The sequence below is a fragment of the Macrobrachium nipponense genome, chromosome 37 (assembly GCF_015104395.2).
Source record: "Macrobrachium nipponense isolate FS-2020 chromosome 37, ASM1510439v2, whole genome shotgun sequence".
NCBI lineage: Eukaryota > Metazoa > Arthropoda > Malacostraca > Decapoda > Palaemonidae > Macrobrachium > Macrobrachium nipponense.
In genome coordinates, this window is record NC_061097.1 from 624,300 (window position 1) to 641,799 (window position 17,500).

Genomic DNA, 17,500 nt, shown 5'->3' on the forward strand with positions numbered 1-17,500 from the left:
ACGTCTTGGTAATAAGAAGAAAGTACTAAACATCTGAATTGTTTACATTTTCCTTCGTGGCTGTAACTTGCTCATATAAACATTACGTTTTTACCTTTTTCGAGATTTAAAACCAAACATTATGAGGACTACGTATCTGCATCCTATACTGATGATCTTTATAACTTTCCTCTTCAAGTCTTTGAACCGTGCTTACTCCTCAAGTTTCACAGGCAGTACTTCAAAGAACAAGCATATATATATATATATATATATATATATATATATATATATATATATATATATATATATATATATATATATATATATATATATACTCTCTCTCTCTCTCTCTCTCTCTCTCTCTCTCTCTCTCTATATATATATATATATATATATATATATTATATATATATATATATATATATATATATATATATGAATAACTTGATCACGAAGTATATAAAACGTGATGCTATGTATAAATAAAGGTTTTTGCCACGAAGGAAAAAATGAAAAAGCGAGATAGCCAAGTACCTTCTATCGGTCCTGTTCGGACCCTCAGTAAAGGGTCCGAACAGGACCGAAAGTCCTTGGCTATCTCGCTTTTTCATTTTTTCCTTCGTGGCAAAAAACCTTTATATATATATATATATATATATATATATATATATATATATATATATATATATATATATATATATATATATATATATAAACACTTTGCAGAAGCCATCTTGGCTCTGCGTCTCTTGCACAGATCTCACCTTCATGGTAATGCTACATCACATTTTGTAGGGATGAAGCTCGCACGTATGCCCCAGGTAACTGCTTGTAACCAGTTACATAAGTCACCTCTGCATCAAGCGCTCATAGCAACAGGACATGCACTGATTTACTAAGACAGCAATTTTGATCACACCACCCCAATGAAGATACATCAGCATTGCCCAAGGCTTGTCACTCGGACCACTGTCTTTAAATGATGACTCCACATTCTAAGAAATGTCACAGCATATCACATTATAATATTTAAAAAATATATCACGGCAAATCCCTCTTTTATGTAACTATATATATATATATATATATATATATATATATATATATATATATATATATATATATATATATGTGTGTGTGTGTGTGTGTGTGTGTGTGTGTGTGTGTGTGTGTGTGTGTCGTAGTGTGTGTGTGTGTGCTTTCATCAAGCACAAATCTGACTTATCTACAACGTGAGGAAATTCATGACTGAACTTTGGACTACCGTCTATGAACATTTTGTTAACAAATGCCGACTGAATCCCTTTTCTAAATCCTGTACAGATGAAATGCCAATTTGCTTTAACAAGCTAAGTCCTGTGTTCCTCTAATATATTTTCTTTTTACGGCAAATGAGATGCCTTTACATAATTTGCTGAAGCTTTGTGACCTGCATGATTTGATGAGCGACTAAAACGTTAATTATCGCGCTTTCTCTTTTCAGTTATTTAAACACGGAACCAACATATGAAGGAACACAAAAGACAGTGGTTTCCTTTATCTTAAGTGGATTTTTTAGTGACAAATGGATAACGGCGCCATTTTCATAAGGGTTTTGTGGATATGGCCTCTCCACAGGAGCGACTTCGCTAATCAATTCTTGTCACCTGGATGCCTCTCCTCTGAGATGAAGACGTGCTGGAACAGAAAATTCAACGTGTCCGCGAGACAAAGGGAAGCGCAGCACAAGGCTATTGCCAATGGAATCGACACTGTACCGATATTAAAGCAGCTGTTGTAAAAGATTTTTTTCCTGGCGAGTATGACGAATATCCGTGTATATATATATATATATATATATATATTATATATATATATATATATATATATATATATATATATATATATATATATATATATATATATATATATATATATATATATATATATATATATATATATATATATATATATATATATATATATATATATATATATTGTTATGACCCTTCACAAAGGTCTAAACATCAATTCAGAAAAACTGAACCACTCATTATCTTTTTGACAGGTGTTCTCTAAGTTAGAGTCACAGAGAGTGAAATAACCTACAGTGTGCGCATATTAATAGTGAGGGATACAAATACCATAAATAAAATCTTAAAGTTTATTACAAAATTTGCTAAAGTAAGAAATGATTAACAGAACCTCTGAAAATGCAATAATAAATGAATGTCAATCACACAGTGAAAACAAAATTAAAGCAAATCTCCTACACCATTAAAGATAGCACATAAACCATACATACCAAATAAAAGGGGGTTCTGAAAGAAACAAGAAATGTATGTCGGCCAGATAGAAGCCTTACGATTTATAAATCTAAAGGAAATCCCTTCCTCTAACACACGGTGGCCACCAAAAGACTAAACCTGCACAGAGATCCTAGAATGAACAGGAACTGCTGAACTATGGGGTATGGCATCAGCAGATAAATGTGACAGGAACTACTCGTCCCAGCACGTCAACGTCCGTAGACAAAGGCTACTAGACAGGGACAGCCTTACGAGGTCCAAAGTCAGGGCTGACTATAACACAACGGCCTCACGTCCCTCAGCATCAATAAAAATGTGATGACTTATACTTGCACTCGGTGGGGTCCCCCAGGCAAATACTGGCCCAAGAGGAGAAGTCGCAGCAATGTGGACGACTCCAGCTCCAAATAACGAAAATTCTTCCAGAATTACGGAGTTGTACTTGCAGTAGTCCAAAGAAGTCGTATATCACGAAAGGCCAGAAACACACTGCCTTACCTAGGCACAGGGACTTCCAAAGTCACCTCGGAATGATCCAAGGAGACCAAAAACCGGAATGAAAATTCAAAATAACGTGGAGGAAGAAAACTTAAAACCCTGATGGGGATACTATGGTAAACAAAAAAATAGGGTAAACTAAAGCTAATTACAAACAGAAAAGCATCAAGTTCTAACACCTCCACACCTACCAAAAAAAAAAAAAAAAAAAATTTTTTTTTGCATACAACTATAAATTGAAATATGGTACAAAGTTTATGGAACAATATTTCCCTCATAAACATTCATCTGTTAAAGTTAACAAACAAAGACAAGAAGGCTTAACGTTACTAAAAGAAGCATAGCATAAAGAGTTGGCTTACAAAAATTTTCCTGAAAGAAAAAAAATATATACATACATATACACACAACACAGATAACAAAGGTTACGGCTCAATTCCTCACTTCACTAAACCGTTTTTCTGATATAGAGTCAAAAGTACCCATAATTGTCCTGGTTTAAATCACAAAAGGCACCATAACAAAAAGTTCTGGGAAATACCTTTTCCCAATAGGCCTTCAAGCCAAATGACAAAACCACTCACAAATTGTGAAATATGATTATCAAAACAGTTCATTTCCACGGAGGATAAACCTGAAATCTTAAATTAACACAATGGGCTACATTGCCCTAACACTCATAGATAATGAGGACCCAACTCTCCTTACTTCTCTAAACACCTTAATAATATATAGTTCACCATCACCACAGCCTTAAATATAATTCACAGTAAACCTTATTATCACCATAAACAGTGTCAAATCTTCTGACAGAACGATTGACAACACCAATACAATTTAACATAAGTCACAATAACTAAATCCAAGAAAACCCACAAAAACCGTCTCCTCCCTCACGTTCCCACTCAAAACCATGTCAAAAAATCGGAAACGACGAGAAAAAAAATAAATCACATTCGTTAATCCAGCCACCAAAGAATTCAAACCCCCATTCGAGAAAGGGCATCTTCCAACACATTGTCTTTACCAGGGATATGTTTGATTTGTAGGTCCCATTCCTGCAACAATATACTCCACCGAGCCAATCTTTGATTTTTATTCTTAAACCGATTGAGAAACGTCAAAGGGTTGTGGTCGGTTAAGACTAGGATAGGAAAATCTGTGGAAGAAAGATAAACATTAAAATGGTTAATGGACATAATTAAAGCCAAAGTTTCCTTCTCCACAGTAGAATATTTCCTCTGTGGAGGAGTCAACTTCTTTGAGAAGTAGGCTACCGGGTGTGATATACCTTGCTCATCCTTTTGCAAGAGCACTGCCCCAACTCCAACATCACTTGCATCTGTAGCAAGTGAGAAAGGAATGCTAAAATTGGGGGCTCTCAATACTGGAAAGCTTAATAAAACATTCTTGAGGGACTCAAAAGCCTTTTGAGTCTCTCCAGTCCAAACAAAAGCCACCTGTTTTTTTAGAAGGTTAGTAAGGGGATCTGCAATGTCTGAAAAATTTTTCACAAAATGCCTATAGTACCCAACTGGGCCAAGGAATCTCCTAACATCCCTCCGGCAGGAAGGAACTGGCATCCTCTCTACCACCTCCACATTAGCTCTTTTTGGAGCCACCTTTCCATTACCAACAATATGCCCTAAATACACTACTTCTGCCTTAGCGAAGTCGCATTTACCCAAATTCACAACCAAACCAGCTCTTCTCAACACTTTAAATAGAGCTTCCATGAGTTCCATATGAGTGTTCCAATCATCACTATAAATTCCAATGTCGTCGATATAAACCACACAACCTTCCAAACCATAAACCACAGAATTCATTAACCTCTGAAAGGTTGCGGCAGCATTCTTCAACCAAAATGGCATCACCCGACATTGAAACAAACCCTGAGGAGTGACAAAAGCAGACAAAGCTCTGGCACGTTTAGTTAGTGGCACCTGCCAGTAACCTTTAAGAAGGTCAAACTTACTAATGTACTTTGCCCGCCCCAACCGATCAATACAGTCCTCCACTCGAGGCAGGGGGAAACTATCGGAACGGGTCACCTCGTTCAATTTCCGATAGTCTACACACATTCTGTACTCTCCATCAGACTTTTTCACCAATACCACAGGTGAAGACCAAGGACTATCACTCGGTTCTATGAGACCATGTTTTAACATATACTACACTTCCTTGGCCACCACCTCACTTTTCATAGGATTCAAACGATAGGGGGACTGCTTGACTGGAAGGGCATTGCCTATATCTACGTCATGCTCCAATATTGATGTACGACCAGGGACATCTGAAAATAGATCTTTGTAACGATGCATTAACTTTTTCAACACTACATTTCTCCATATCCAAATGCATAACTTTACTTTCAAAATTTACCAATGAATTCTGATTATCAGCAGGCCAACACTCTTTGTCAACTAATTTACTCTCATCAAAATTATCTGCAAAAGAATCATAATCACCATTATTACAACTTCCAACAAAAGCCATAGGAATCGCATTTTCCCTATCTATAAATTTCCTTAACATATTCACATGGCAGAGTTGATACGGCTTCCTGCGCTCAGGAGTCTCCACCAAATAATTAAATTCATTGACTCTCTTAATTACCTTCCAAGGACCTGAAAAAGAAGCCCTTAATGAATCTCCCGGTAAAGGCAACAGCACCAACACCTTTTCGCCTACAGCGAAACTACGAGGAAAACGGGACATTCTATCTATAATGGTAAAAATGTATTCATTCTCACTCCGTGATCTAGGCAAAGGACCAACTACGTCAATTATCACTTCTTTAAAAGGTTCCGACACCAAAGGAATTGGGATTAACGGCGCCTTCGGAATCAGTTGATTAGGTTTTCCTACCTTCTGACAAATACCACAACCGTTGACAAACTTCTTCACATCAGATTTCAAACCTGGCCGCCAAAAGTTGGACAGAAGTTTCAACGTTGTCTTCCGAATGCCAAAATGCCCTGCCAAATGATTTTCATGAGCCACAGACATCAATCTCAATCTGAAATCAAAAGGAACCATTAATTGACGAACCATCTCACATTGGTCATTATCCACCTCTTTAGGCCTACTGCACCTGTACAGAATTTTATTAATTATTCGGTACTGAGGCACCGTTAAATAAAGAAGAGGGCCAGACTCCTCGGTAAATTATAGAATTCATTCTTCTGTGCTTTGATAAGCTCTTCCCTTGTCCAATTTGGTTTAACTAAATTATCTACCACATTATCACTACTACTGCTACTACCACCACTACTTTCTAGACTACTTAAATCTAAGTTGGTTGTTGACTCTGCAGCGTCAACAACCCTAGCTAGTGATCGAGTGACCACAGAAATTTCGGGATTTACCATCAAAATAGGACACGTTGTGTTTTTATAAACTATGTCGTTACCCAAGACGACATCTACATCTTTCACAGGGAATTTTTCCACAATAGCCAATTTAATGGTTCCAGAGAATGACGGACAGTTCAAACAAAAAACGCCGATGGGATAAGACTCCACTGAATCTGGAAAACCTGTCAAGATTACGAATTCTTCCTCAGAAGCTTCAAAATCAACTGGCAGCGCCTCTCTCAGGATTAAGGATTGCGCAGCACCAGTATCTCTCAAAATTTTCACCCCCTTTCCAAGGATGAACCAACAGTTGCCACACAACCTTCAGAGATGAATTTACCAAAACTGCCACCTAGTCATTGATTTCCCGTTTTGGTTTTAACAGACTCAGCTTCATTGTTTCCTACACCCATTGCCGGCCTTTGCAGAAACTGTCGAGACTTCTTGAAAGCGAAACACCTACTTTTAACATGACCCCTCTTTTTACAAAAGAAACAAACTATACCTTTCCCAGAGTCATAACTATTCCCTGCCTTCCCGGAAAACACATTATCATTATTATTCCTAGAAGAAACATTATTATTCCTGGAAGAGACATTATTATTGTTCCTGAAAGAGACATTATTATTATTCCTGGAAGAGACATTATTAGTATTCCTGGAAGAGACATTATAATTACTACGGCTGGACTTATTCCAACCAGACATACCTTCTGAAATAATATTCTGAAATTCAACTTTGTGAGACAAAATATATTCGTCGCTAGTTACAGCCACCTCCTGCAATCTATCCAGTTTTAGTTCTTCCAAATGAGATTTTAACTTATCAGGAACACATCGCTTAAATTCCTCAATTAACAATAATTCTTTCAACTTATCGAAACTATCGACTTCCTTCGACTTAAACCAGTCCTCGGCAAACTGTTGTTTCCCCCTGGCAAACTCTACAAAGGTTTGATCATCAGTTTTCTGCCAGTTCCGAAAACGCTGTCTATAGGCTTCTGGGACTAACTCATATGCCTTTAATATAATGGCCTTAACGTTCTCGTAATCCGAGGCCAGACTCTCATCCAAGGTTACATATACCTTCTGTGCCTTCCCAATAAATTTGCTTTGTATTAAAGTAGTCCAGTGCTCTACTGGCCACTGCAGCCTAGCGGCCATTCTCTCAAAGGACACAAAGAACTCAGCCACATTAGATTCTTGAAACGTGGGAACAAATTTCAATGCCTGAACCAAATTAATCACTGGACCAACAGACGACTCAGGGGAGGACGGTGAGGGAGAAGACGGGTTAGCCCCCATTTTTCTCTTTCGAACTGTCTTTCTTTCTCTCTCTCCTGCCCTAAACTTTTCTATCTCAAACTCTAAAGTCTGCAACTGAATTTGCCTTTCCAACAATTCCACAGTTACCACCGATTTCACCTCCTTATCACCATCTGGTTTTACAGACCTAACATTTTCATAAATGGTTAACAATAACAAACCTTTTTTGATAGAGGGGTTAAACTCTAAGTCCAAATAATTAGCCACAGCAATCAATTCATCCCAATTTAGATCAGCCAACCTCTCTTGCCAGCCTTCTCTACTGATTATATCCAAAATAGCAGCAGTCTCCATTATGAAGAAATAAAGAAACTTATAAAGCCAGATACAAAATACCTAGAGATGCTAGACTTATGCCATCAACAAAAACCCTCACAATTAATACCGCACACTGAGAACACCTTACAGGATCGGGAATCCTGGCAATAAGGTCACCAAAATATGTTATGACCCTTCACATAGGTCTAAACATCAATTCAGAAAAACTGAACCACTCATTATCTTTTCGACAGGTGTTCTCTAAGTTAGAGTCACAGAGAGTGAAATAACCTACAGTGTGCGCATATTAATAGTGAGGGATACAAATACCATAAATAAAATCTTAAAGTTTATTACAAAATTTGCTAAAGTAAGAAATGATTAACAGAATCTCTGAAAATACAATAATAAATGAATGTCAATCACACAGTGAAAACAAAATTAAAGCAAATCTCCTACACCATTAAAGATAGCACATAAACCATACATACCAAATAAAAGGGGGTTCTGAAAGAAACAAGAAATGTCGGCCAGATAGAAGCCTAACGATTTACAAAACTAAAGGAAATCCCTTCCTCTAACACACGGTGGCCACCAAAAGACTAAACCTCCATAGAGATCCTAGAGTGAACAGGAACTGCTGAACTATGGGGTATGGCATCAGCAGATAAACGTGACAGGAACTACTCGTCCCAGCACGTCAACGTCCGTAGACAAAGGCTACTAGACAGGGACAGCCTTACGAGGTCCAAAGTCAGGCCTGACTATAACACAACGGCCTCACGTCCCTCAGCATCAATAAAAATGTGATGACTTATACCTGCACTCGGTGGGGTCCCCCAGGCAAATACTGGCCCAAGGCTACAGCAAGAGGAGAAGTCGCAGCGATGTGGACGACTCCAGCTCCAAATAACGAAAATTCTTCCAGAATTACGGAGTTGTACTTGCAGTAGTCCAAAGAAGTCGTATATCACGAAAGGCCAGAAACACACTGCCTTACCTAGGCATAGGGACTTCCAGTCACCTCGGAATGATCCAAGGAGACCAAAAACAGGACTTTGAGAATAAACAAGCCAAGGATCAAAAACAAGAATGAAAATTCAAAATAACGTGGAGGAAGAAAACTTAAAACCCTGATGGGGATACTATGGTAAACGAAAAAATAGGGTAAACTAAAGCTAATTACAAACAGAAAAGCATCTAGTTCTAACAATATATATATATATTTATATATATATATATATATATATATATATATATTAATATATATATATATATATATAGTATATATACATACATATATATATATATATATATATATATATATATATATTATATATATATATATATGTATATATATATATATATATATATATATATATATATATATAATATATATATATATATATATATATATATATATATATATATATATATAGATATATATAGTATTATATACATATATATATATATATATATATATATATATATATATATATATATATATATATATATATATATATATATATATATATATATATGTGTGTGTGTGTGTGTGTGTGTTTGTGTGTGTGTGTGTACGTGTGCTCGTATGGTATTTATGTATCTAGCCCGACCGCCTATACATTTCTCAATGATTAAAGTAAGAGTGCCGTCATCAAAGTATAAGACAGTACCTAAATGTTCCTCTCATTGCTACTCGAGAGAAAATTTTTCCCCACATATGCATTCTCATGTACAACTGCACTATTTTATTTCAATTACAATACAATAATTGAAAACCAGGAAGAAGACAAGTGAGTTTAGGGTAACTGCAAACGTGGAAGAGGACAGGTGAGTTTTGAGAACGGACTTTGCAACAAGAAAAATGTAGCCTTTCACAGGTATACTTAATTCGATGCATTTTGTATAGGTACTGGTTTGCTTTTTTCTTTTTATCCAGTTTCCTTCCGGTTCTTCTTCCCACCAAGTTCTCCAAATTCTTGAATTTGGCTTGGTTCTAATTTCCTCTCTTCATTTAAGAACAAATACACCGGCCCAGCCCCGGAAGAATTCACATATGCGACTCAATTATCATAATGAGCTATTAATTGGAATAATAATTTATTTTAAATTCTTCATCGCTGAAAACTATATCTTAATTTTGCCGTTATATACTTGAGTCTTTGGGATAGAGCACACATAAAAATGTGTTGTTTGTGGTAAGCATCAGACCTTAGAACGGCTGAAAATGTGTTCTTTAGAATAATACAGCTAATACGTTTAGATTTCTGAACTATTTCCTCTAAGCAGAACATTATTAAATAAATCGGAGGGCGTAATTATACGTACACAGGATACCATAAGGGCCTAAACCCTCTGTCATCAGGAACTTCAGAGATGCCCCGATACCATTCATTACTACACACTGCGCTTATAAGCTTAGATTATGTGTGGGTCGTGCAGTGGACATTTCATTCGGGCAAATGATAGACGTGGCAAATAAAGCCAATTATAATCTCTCTCTCTCTCTCTCTCTCTCTCTCTCTCTGTCAACATATATATTTTCGTTTCCATTCTACGTTTGTTACGAATATTTACAAAAAAAAAACCTTATTGAAGAATTTTTCTTTTTAAATCGAAACATATTTTCTCCACTTGTAGATTGTCTCCACTTTTGCCGTAAGAATTCTTACGGTTTTTTAAATTTGCAAAGACAAATCAACTGCTTCATTGCAAACTATAAGAAAGTGGAAGTTACAGACAGTGAGTCCAAAATAAAACATAGCATCACAATTGCATGTTGCATATTATACTTTATTTGGATAAATATCCATCTTAATTTGAAGATAGACCACAGTTCGTCCAGGAACTTGGAAGTTGTTACTTCCTTGTCCTGAGACACATTCCCCCACCCCCCTCCCAACCCTGAACCCCCGTTGGTATCAGGTATAGAGGCTGGAGGAAGCCGTGATCCGCATTTCTTTTGTCCGGTAAATTGGGAGAAGGAAAATTCTCCCGGGATCAGAGGAGGAAATGAGAAAACTGCGGGAGGAAGGGAAAAGAAATAGCAAATAGTCTAAGAAGTAAGGAACACAAAAATTGTGTGAAATTGGAAAAAAATAGGAGAGATTATTATTAATCTTATAAATATTATTATTGATTTTGTTGTTACTACTGCTAACGATAAAATAATAATTATTGTTAGTATTATTAATTTTGCTATAGTTACTGTTCCTGTTGTTAATATTACCATTACCATTACTAATGAATACAAATTGTTACCGAATAAGTCAACATCTTATGGTCTTTCAGAATAAAATCCTATTAAAAAATAAGAAAATAAGAATTGATATAGAAACATTGGATTAGAGTAATTATGAGATGGATGAAAATCAGACAAATAAGAAACAACGAAAGAGGAGACCATCATGAGTGATGTGAATACTGGAGAACTAAGGAAAGTTAAATATAAAGCAATACAATTGAATCCATAAATATGCAAAACAGAAAAGGGTAGGTGGAGGAAGAAGGAATGCAAGATATAAAGGAGAAAAAGAGAGGCTACATAAAAAGGATACAAAGAAAAGAATTTGTAAATGAAGATGTGAACAATGCCATAGGAAATGCTAAGCCAAACAAGTTGCATCGTATAATTATTAAAGTAATTCATACCTCCACATCCTCTTCAATATTATCCACGCCATCTCCTCGGGATAGAGAATAACAAACTCAGCGGAAAATTCATCGTTGTTTGGATTTTTTTCTTATCTCTCTTTTGTAATGTAGTAAGTATATATCGTGACCCATGTGCTCTACAACTTATCTTGAGATTAATAATTTTTTTTAAAATTATCAAATCCTTTGTAAAACAAATTTCCAGACCCACTTTTTCTCAGGTTTAGGGGCACTGCAAAGTCTCAGGTGAGACACAGGAGTAAAAACTTACATAGAAGAAGAAGTCACCTATATCTCATACTCTCTTCAAGTAATGAAATGATCAAACGCAGTAGCTTATGGTTGTTGCTATATGGATTGTAGTTAGGACTGAATGACTTCACCTTCCATTTGCAAATGTGGAAGACTTCAGCGAGTAGGTCAAAGGATTTGAGGTGGAGAGAACAGCAGCCGACGAACTTCAATATTCCAGACGACTTGCTCCTGTTGGTACTGAGCTTATAACGAGTAGTAATAGAATAATTATGGTTTTAGTTCGTCTGATGTTATGCTATATAGATTATACAGAGTAATGAACAACACTTCCGATCACTCTTTCATTCATATGCAGTCATGACCTGCGTCGTACTCGACAAGCAGGAACAATTACATAATAATACCAAAGTTTATAACTGCCTTATTTCCTAACAGGGTTTCCTCGTTTCTCTGAGTTTCAGGTTTTAATTGGTTTACATGATTAAGTTTGATGTTGTATTTAGAGAATTCGGAATTTACATCCACGTCCCTTCAAACGCATGGCCGAAGACAATTCTGCAAAAGTCTGCATTTCTACCACCTGGTACATGGTTCCTGCTGCAGCACTCGATGCACAAAGTCACTAGTACGTCACGCATCATAAAGAATATCATTGACATAAAATCTACTTTGGGTATGTGATTATAACGTCATTGTGTTAAACTGGTTCATTACCATTTGATTAGCATAATGATTTCAAAGTAATATTTTTGTAATAAATGTACACGGATTACCTAAATTTTTCATATAGAATACATCCTTATCGCGTTGTTTGATATTTTGGGAAAATATATAAAAAACCGTAAGGAATGTTTTATTGCTAACTTATTATTTATTACAAAGATATTCAAATTAACATTATACTCACAAACAAAGAAATACTTAACAATGGCTCGTTTCTTTTATATAGTGATTTAGAATTTATTTATGTATATACATAAATCAATACGATACTTACAAAATACTTGCCATGTCCAAGGTCTCTTGATAAAGATTCGATTTCATAGCCTGGTATGGGGAAACCTAGTTTACTTGAAAAAAACGATGAACCTCTTTCTAATATAGATCTATTTAAAAGGCTGTCTATTTGTCCTATTTATCTTACATAAGGGGCTGTTAAAAAATTACGTTACACCACCCCAGCCCCCATCGTTGGTATGCTTGTTTTTTTTTTAGTTTGTGATATTATCTTTAAGTTTGTCTTATTAACGAAGTCAACTATGCCTAAGTTTAGAAAAGGATTAATTTCATTTGTGATATTCTTTCTGAGTCATATTTATACATAACGTAGAGAATGCTGGAGCTCAGAGAAGGGTTGATTTTGTGACATTATTCTGTGTCATGTAACTGATATAGTAGCAAATGTTGAAATACAAACAAGGGTTGAGGCTGTGAATAACTTTTAAACATATATTCACACACACACACACACACACACACACACACACACACACACACACACACATAAAACCATATTTGCAAAATTACTGAAATATATCGGAAATAAATTACAGAATTTTTTCATTCTACTTTTACAACTTTTCAAAAGAAGGAAAGAAAATATCTAAAAATGTTATGTAACTTATGGCTGCAAACTCCTCACCGCCACTGTCACACTCATAATAACCCTTCACCATACCCACCTCCCCACTTAAGACGTTACTTAATTTTTGAACAGCCCCTAAGGGTATTGCAAAAATTCCTATCATCCCAGACAGAAAGTGGCTATTTAGATTGGCAAGATATGTGGACGGAAAAAAGGATGAAGTAGTAAAATACAAATGTAACATTAATTCTTCTATCTTGGATCGTTCATAAATTAGAAATGACATCCATTTCATGACTTGACATCTATTTCATCACTTATTCACAGCTGGATTTCCCTTCTCTCGGGAAAGATACACACACACACACACACAGACACACACACACACACACACACACACACACACACATATATATATATATATATATATATATATATATATATATATATATATATATATATATATATATATATAACGGAGTGGTATAATATTGTTTTGATAGTGGGTTCGCTAATCTTGACATGATGTTATGTATGTTGCAGTAAATATGTGAAATAAAGGATTTCACGTCATCCGCCCCAGTAAATATTTGAAATAAAGGATTTCACGTAATCCCCAGGTAATATGTGAAATAACAAATTAGCTTAAGAACATTAGATCCCGAGGACTCGTACTCAACACGGCGAAACAGGTGAAGCCTTAGGTACAGTGGTACTACTTAGGTTCCAACTTCTTTTGTAACCTGTGTGGCCTTGCCTCTCACTTGAAGGACTATGGCTCGGTCCCTGATGTGAGTCAAAATTTTATTTCTGTTCCCCACGTGATTTGTGTTGATATTTTAATCATATTCGCTCAGAAGGGATCATTCGAATGAAATGCTGTCGACTGAGTCAGGGAGTTCGGGAAAAGTAGCTGGTATGCGAGGCAGTTAACCTGTCGAGGTAAAGCCTTTTTGGTACAGTGGTACTTAAGTGCCTTTCTCTCTCGTAACTTGTGCGTCTTGGTTGTTAGCGTTCCAGCCTTTCACTTGAGAGACCTACGTAGGTTCGATCCTGATGTAGATCAGAAATTTAGTATTTCCATTATTCTTAAAGTTTGGGACTTCCATCATGAGTGCCTTCAACAGGAAACTAAGTTTCCTGGTCATTATAGTTTTAGGCCATTCCTAAAGCTGTAATATACACACACACACACACATATATATATATATATATATATATATATATATATATATATATATATATATATATATATATATATATACATATACATATACATATATATATATATATATATATATATATATATATATATATATATATATATATATATATATATATATATATATATATACTGCTTGGCTATGAAACTCGAAGAAACGGGTCATACTGCAAAATTACAAAAAAGAGATGAAGTACTAGACCGACAACGGTTAAGTAAATGTTATCTGAAGATTTCTTTTTGAAAATGTTGGCAGAAAAGGCTAAATCCAACTGATGGAAGAATTGAAGAGGTAAACAGAAAACCTCAGAATAGTTGTTGATGGGACATTTGTGGTTATAAGAGGAGTAATTAGGTAGATTAACGCTTACAATTATTGTGGTCATAAATATGGCCTTACTATAAGGTGGTTAGACTGTAACTGAATAGCTGCCCAGTACCAGAGGTATTATTTACCTCTACCTGCAAAATCACGGAACGGTAATTCATAATAATAATAATAATAATAATAATAATAATAATAATAATAATAATAATAATAATAATAATAATAATAATAATAATAAATGTCAGAGGGGCAATTGGTTGTAGTTAGCATTTACTTTAACCTCATTTCACCTCTTTTAGAAATGATGCTTTTTGTCTTGGCTCTTCATTGTCATTTTCAAGTTAAAAAAAATTAAACTAAAAAAATTCATGTTTCAAAGCCATGTGCTTCATATCTTTTATAGAATAGCTACAAGGTTTTATTGCGTTCCATATGAACGTTTATCACTGATCAGCTCGATAATTTTGGACCACAGAAACAATTGTATTTAGCATGTGGTAAAAGGTCCAAATTTATTATTTAGTGATGTTGTTTATCATTGTTTTGTACATCTGAAAAAAAAATACAAAAATAGTCATAGCTGTTTTAACTGATATTCAAATGAAATCTGCCATGAATATTGGAAAAAAGTACTTTCTTCCTATGGAATTATTCTGGTGTATTTCTGCTAACTGTTGTTCCAACATTATTTATTAATATTATATTCTTGAGACTGATTAACACATAACATGGTCTGATACATGTATTGGTTTAGTATGGTTTCATCTTATTCATTTGATTCTATCAAATAAATTTCAGTTCCTGTATCGGTATCTTCATTGTTAGTTTCTGTAAAAGAGAACTATTAGACAGCTATTTGGTTGTCTGTCCGCGCTTTTCCTGTCCGCCCCCACATCTTAAAAACTACTGAGGCTAGAGGGCTGCAAATTGGTATGTTGATCATCCACCCTCCAACCATCAGCCATACCAAATTGCAGACCTTTAGCCTCAGCAGGTTTTTATTTTATTTAAGGATAAATTAGCCATAATCGTGCGCTTGGCAACGCTATAAGTCAGGCCACCAACAGGCAGTGTCTGGAAGATTCATGGGTTGTGGCACATTTTTTTACTAGTTATCGATGCTGTTAATAAATAACTGCAAATGAATGGGCTTATTTTAATCGCATTTAGAACGTTTTTGTCATTGGTCGTAATCCCCCGAGGTGACGCTGAATTTCGTGATACTGAGCTCAATGGTTTTTAACCGAATAATTAAAAGCTTGAATGCATAATGAGATGCAATTCCATGATAGTTGTATCTTTTTGCTCTAATGTTTCACGAGTGAATTTACGAGTTTCCTTGATATTTTTTTTTATTTATATCATTAACAGTTATATGTTGTAATATTTTCTCCATTATTATTATATGGTTATCTGTGTCTTATTAAATGAGTAGTCTTATTTTATGAGCCATGACGTCAAAGAGAGCCGTTACCCCGGAAATAGTTAGTTATGTTATCAAACTTTTCCTTGTGGATATTTTCCAATTTTGGAGTTTAAATTCTTTTTCACATTTCTGTAGATTATTATATCCCTTGTTGAAATTTTTCTAATTTAAGGCTGACAGCCAAGCCAAGAAGCCAACAACGTAGTTAAACCATCATTCATAGCACATTGTTATTTCTAGAGCTGACTAGTTTAGTCTGGCGTGACCCCTCTCTCTAGTCAATGTTCTTTTCATCCTCCCCGGCACTTTCTTGATGCTTTTTTTATAACCCTTTTTAAAATTATTTTTCTTAAACTTTACATTTTTAATTTTTCTTTTACCTCATTGTTTAACATCCGATACATGAAGAATATTTGGAAGGCTGAGCTGCTTTCACAATCACTTTCAAATCATTTCCTTTGTAGTCTTCCCAGAGTTATTTGGTAATTCATCATTCATTCATTAAAGTGCACAGCTAAAACTACGTTTTTTCAATGATGACATTTACTGGCACTCAGCAACTCCAGTATGAAAACGGACTCGGATGGATTATCCTGGAAAAAATTCTCACTGAATTATACATAGTGAATAGGAAGGTGACAGTTTTTTAAAGACTACATGAGGCTCTCTCTCTCTCTCTCTCTCTCTCTCTCTCTCTCTCGCTTTTGCTTTCTCATGTGAACTGAAACACTGATCACGCTCAGAAACATGCAGTTGCATGAATTTCTACGGAAGATGAAACTGATCTAAATTAGTTACCACCTGGCTAATGATCAAGAATTTTAAGGAATGACTGACATTTAATCAAAAGAGAGACAGCGGGAAAGAGAGAAAAGATTGATGTACACTTTACAAGGAGAATGCAACATAATGAATATATATCTAACGTCTGTGACCACATAGTTCATGACGATTTGAATCTAAACTTCAGGCAAACTCAGCCATCATGTCTTGTTCGGCAACTTTCAAATTCCAAGAAATTGAAGACAAAGAGATCTGCACTAAGGAGGCCTCATTCATCGATCAACACGCGCATATGCGGAAGCAGATCGATAGAGTAGCCATGGGTCCTCCTCTTGGTGTGCTCCTCGCTAACTTTTATAAGGGGGTTGTTGAGCAGTGTGTCTTAAGTAGGATCCCCAGACAAGCAGTGTACGTTCGGTACGTCGATGATACTTTTGTCAATGTTGCTGACTAAGATGAACTTAAGAAACCCAGGCGCACCTTAGAGTAGGAATAAGTTTATGCTTTATGTGTGACAGAAATGTCGATGACACC